Genomic DNA, 5,662 nt, shown 5'->3' on the forward strand with positions numbered 1-5,662 from the left:
CAGTTTTCAATACTTGTTCAAGCAGAAGAATTTGAATATTAGGCAGCGAAGATGACTTAAGTTCCTTAAGGATTATGATATCGCTATCTTGTATCATCGGGGTAACGTGAATGTGGTAGCGGACGCCTTGAGTAGAAAGGCGGAGAGTAAAGTTAGTGAGAGTATTTGGTGTGAATGACTTTAAATGTATAGTGTGTGATGGGATATGTGGTCCGCAATATTTGTGATGGATAGATTATGCTCAAGATTAGTGGACGGTATCTCTCAGGGGTCATAAAATGAGAAGTTTGGTTTAGACGTAGAGGATGATGCTTCACTGTGTTTGAAATGGTGATCATGTTCATTGAGGGCTTCAGATTCAAAGGATTTGAATATCTGATGTTGTGGGGTTACCCGAGGTATTATTAAATCATGTGTGACTTGGGTAGATAAAGTATCAGGAAGGAAGGCTATCAGGGTGGTTTCTTATTAACCCAGTTGATAATGGGTTATGATTATATTTGTGTGGCGAGTCATGATTGAGAAATTTCTAAAAGGTCCATGACTAGAAAAATAAGGGTAGTTTCTTCAGAGCTAAGAAATGCTTATTATCTATTTTGGAAGAAATTCATGTCAATTTGGGTGGCTACTAATAGTCCACGATATCGCATATTCTATGACATGTCCGATTTTCTTAAACTGTGCAAGGTTTCATTTGGAGTTATCACTTGAGAAATTGTTTCCATCAGAGGTATTTCTGTTAAACGAGTTTGACAAAAGTGGTAGTCCATTATGTATTTGTGGCAATTGTGTTATGTATTTTGGGTTGAGTTGGTTGCTTATCTGCTAATTAAATGGACAATTAGAGCAGGGTCTACATATACTTGGTATTGTTGAGAGAGGATACCATGAGTGTAGACATGTGATTTTTTACTCTCCCCAAGATTTTATATATTTTAGCATTTAAATACTTAGTTTAGGTCTAATATAGTTATTTCAACTGATTTTGATACTTTTACTTTATTTCGTCACAAAAATAAAAATTAAAAAAATACTTCTTCTTTTTAGTTGCTTTTAGTTTATATAGCTTTCGTAAAACTAAAAAAAATACAAAAATAGTACCTTATTTTATTTTAATATGATATTTGAAAATACCAAAAAAAATAAGTTTGTTTTAACGGTTAGTCTTATTTTAAAAGTTATTTTACTTAAGTAGGAATAATTAGTAAATGATGTCGTATTTTTAATCTCGTTCGGGGTGAAAGAATAAAATTTGGGCTAAGCAACCCATTTTTAGACTTAACCCATAACAACCCAAGCCCAATACCCAATACTCACTAACCTAATCCTAGATACTCTACATTTTAAAAAGAAAGGTGCTGAAAAATACAAAAAAAAAAAAAAAAAAAATACACCTAAACCTAAACGCCTATAAATCCCTAGACCTGGAGCGCCGTTCTTCTTCTTCATGTTTACACACCATGTGAGCCCCCCCCCCCCCCCCCCCCCCCCATCTTCTCCACCCTTCAAATCCCTATGCTCCTGAACGGACAGTGAACAGAGGGAATAACATGGAATAGAGACGGGATTTTAAGAGAAAAATTCGACGGCAATTGGGGTTATATTCTTGTGTTAGCGAGGAATCTGTTTCGGAAGGGAAAGTGTAAAGATAAATCTCTGTCTCTTCTTTTCAATTTCAATTTCGGTTGCAATTTGGAGGTTGTTTACGGTGTTCAGGCTCGGGCTTTGAGGTGTCGATCGAGGTTCAAGTTCCGGATTCTTTATCTAGTTTAGCCGTAGCATTAGTTCCATTCCAATACGTCGCTGAATTTTCCTCGCTTGTATATTCAAAGTCGAATTTATCAGATAGTTTCTGTTCAGATGTTAGCTCTGAGCTCAGGGTATGTTGGATTCTGGTCCCCCGATGTTATAAAAAGATTAGCAGGTCAAACATTAACTTTATCTGTTTCTGCTCGATGCAATAGCTGCTTCCCAAGTAAGATCCTTTCAAAACTTATATGCTAACACACATTTTACATTACGTTCACTGTTTTGATTGCACCTTTTAAGATCATGTTACAGTTTCTCTATTTCCACATAATATGTTGGTTTTGAATGTTTTCTTGCTATTTTTGGAGTTACATATAGTAAACACCAATAACTAGCTCTCTGAAGTTCTACATCGGTTGGAGATATGCCTGTTGCTCAAAAGTGCCTATCTACTAATATGATATATGAATTTTTTTGAATCAAGATTGTTTGAATCTTAAAATTCTGAGATACTCGGTAAGTAATAGGAGTAATGAAAAATGTAGTTGGCCTAGGAAAAAATCTTGTATAACTATCTAAAATTTTCATCTTGACCTGTCACCAAGTCTAAACTGTTAAGTTCAGTGGCTATTTATGTATTTCCCATTCTCCCCAACTTACATATTAAATTTCCGAGGATGCTTGTTTGATGCTTTCTTAGCCTGCTTTAGGCGCGTTTAATATACTATTGTGTTTGTGTACATGTTCGCGTGATATAATTACGATTCTAAATACCAATTCGGAGTATGCGTTCGCGCAACTTCGACCAAACTTTCTCAATAATAACAAAATTGTTATTAATATGGTCCGCTTTCATTAAATATAGTTCTTTAGACCGAGTTGTGCCATCCATAGTTGAATCCCTTATGGCCCTCTTGTTAAGTGTTGTAAAAATGATATTCGTAGTTTGCTTTTGGTGCGTTTAATATACCATCGTGGTTGTGTACACGTTCGCGTGACATAATTACGATCCTAAAAACAAAATCGGAGTATGCGTTCGCGTAACTTCGACTAAACTTTCTTAATAATAATAAAGCGTTATTAATTGTGGACACGTTCACGTGACATGATTTTTGACGCACCGAACAAACGGGTACATGTACGCGTTACCTGTTTTAAGATGATTCCTTAATTAAAATAGGCCAATGCACATAGGTTCTAAAATCAGTAATTGAACAATTTTAATGAGCCAGGTATGATCAAAGCGACCGTGCTAGAACCACGGAACTCGGGAGTGCCTAACACCTTCTCCCGGATTAACAGAATTCCTTACCCGAATTTCTGTATTTCGCAGACATTAAAACAGAGTCAAATCTCCTCGATTCGGGATTCTAAACCGGTGACTTGGGACGCCACTAACTATCCCAAGTGGCGACTCTGATCTTAAATAATAATCACGTTTCGATTGTCACTTAAATTGGAAAAACTCTTTTATACTCCCTTACGGGAGTAGTAAAAAGGAGATGTGGCAATGAGCTCGAGGAGCTATTAGATAGATCAAGCGCTCTTCTTCAGGTTTGTCACATTTGAGTAGGTAATAGCATAAATCATCACTAGGTTATTTTGGTACTTGTTTGGAAATTGATGCGATTTGTTGGTTGAGTAGGTTGTGCTCGATGAGGCAAAGGTAGCGGACTTGAAATTTCTATAGTTGGACTTGGAGAAGGCCATTTTTGGGTGAAAATGCATTCAGATAGCTCAAATCTAGCAATGGCTACTATCGCAGAAGAGATATCCATGATTTATTGCTAATAGAGATTGGTTATGAGTTTCTACAAGTTTCTTGTATTACTAAATGTATTGTTAAGAATTGGATGAACAATCCATTTGAATTATGCTATTTATGTCGGTACCTGGTTTGGTATGATCTGTTGTTTTAGTAAGTGGATATTGCTACAAATATGAGATATGTGGATATGTAACATGTGGTTACGATCTTGCAGTTAATATATGTTATGAAATCGGTTCTTTGGATGGTAAGAACGAGAATATGCAAGAATCAAAATTTTGAAGAAGTTGCAAGTGTTAATGATAAGTTTATAAGCTTGTAAGATAGAGTTGATAAAGAAATTCTCATTTGAAGTTATACTAATGACATCATCTGTATGAATCTGACATTAGTCACTGTTGGGAATGTGTGGTGAGACGATTCTGATAGACTTCATGGCATGTTCGAGGACGAATATATATTTAAGCGGGGGAAAATGTAACCGTCCAACCGGTCGTTTTGAGTTCTAGCACCTTGTTTTCGAATTGGAGACTTCCCTTGGGTGCATTTGGTGGTTTATGACATGTGTTCTTGGTTGGAAATGATTTTGTGAGGTTGGCAATTTATTTAGAACACTTAGTTTCTATTTGAAAGCTTTAAGTTGTAAGAGTTGACCAATGTTTGACTTTCGGTAAAGGGAATCAGAATCGGGATTCGAGGGTTTATATAGGTTTGTAAATGGTAATTTTGGACTTGGGCACATGTTCGAATTTGGTTTGGGATGTTCCTAGAAGATTTTGACTCTATTTGTCGGAAGTTTGCAATTTGAAGAAGTGAAAAGTTTTTCTGTTTGACCGATAGTTGACTTTTGCGTTCGTGAGCTTGAATGGTGATTTTGAGATCTTGGATAGGTCCTAATGGTTGAAATGAACTTGTATCTAAAGTTTGATTGTGAACCGGAATGTCTAAGTGTACTTCAAACGCGTTCGATGAAGTTGGAAAGTTTGAAAGCTAAGGAATGGATTTGACCTTCGATTATTGGTTTTGATATTGTTTGTGATGCTTTTGAGTCTTTGGATAAGGTATATGAACTTGTTGGTTAATGGGCAGGGTCCCTCGAACCTCGGTTGAGTTTCGGGGTGGTTTCGAACCACTTCCATGCCTTTTTGAGCTGTTAATAACTAACCACGAGGTTGTACATTGCGATCACGAAGGTCTAGGAAGCTTTAGCGAAGAGTAAAGTGCATTTCGGGGCTTATGAATAGCGACGGCGGAAGGAATGGCCGCAATCGTATGGAAGGAAATTTTTGGTGTTAGTGATCAGACTTCGGGGGCTTAAATCATGCAATCTATAAGGAATTTAGGAATGATTCAAAAATGAAATTAGAACCCTTTGAGTCTAGTTTACAGAAAATTTGTTATTTGAAATTTTCTACAAAAAGTTATAGCCATTACACTAAAGGGTGTTTATGCAAATGTAATAACTCGGTCGTTCGTTTTGAGAACTAGCATTCTGTTTGGTGGTTTGGAACTTTGAGTAGATTCATATGGTGCATTATGACTTGCATGTATGGTTGGTTTCGATGTTCAAACGGTTCAAGATTGATTTGGAAGAGAAATTTTCATTTTTGGAGGCTTAAAGTTGAAGAGTTAACCAAGGTTTGACTTTTGTGTAAGCGGTCTCGAATTCACATTCTGATGATTCCAATAGGTTCGTATTGTGATTTTAGACTTAGGCATATGTCCGGTTTTGGATTTGGAGGTTACTAGGTTGATTTGACTCCATTTGGCAAAAGTTGGCAATTTGAATGCTTAGGAAGTTCATAGGTTTACTTTGAGGTTACCGGGTTCGGATTATTTTTATGGGACTTAGCATAGGTCCGTTTTGTCATTTGGAACTTGTGTGCAAAGTTTGGTTTCATTACGAGTTGTTTTGGTAAGAGTCAAACGTGTTCGGCGAAGTTTGAAGGTTTAAAAGTTAAGATAATGATCTTAGTCTTCAGTTCTTGATTTGATGTTAATTGCGATGTTTCGAGCCCTTGGATAATTTTTGATAATGTATTTAAACTTGTTAGAATTATTGGATGGGGTCCCAAGGGGCTCGGGTATGATTCAATTGGGTTCCGGACCATTTCTCTCATGTTTGCATTGCTAGTTTTTGTTGGT

General features: G+C 36.5%; 1 long non-coding RNA gene across 1 annotated transcript; it reads left to right on the plus strand.

Moving 5' to 3' along the window:
• LOC109229354 lies at positions 1,490-3,803 on the plus strand. The gene is made up of 2 exons (XR_002068556.1): positions 1,490-1,975; positions 3,395-3,803. It is a non-coding gene; the product is annotated as an uncharacterized LOC109229354 (long non-coding RNA).

The sequence above is a fragment of the Nicotiana attenuata genome, chromosome 7 (assembly GCF_001879085.1).
Source record: "Nicotiana attenuata strain UT chromosome 7, NIATTr2, whole genome shotgun sequence".
Lineage (NCBI taxonomy): Eukaryota > Viridiplantae > Streptophyta > Magnoliopsida > Solanales > Solanaceae > Nicotiana > Nicotiana attenuata.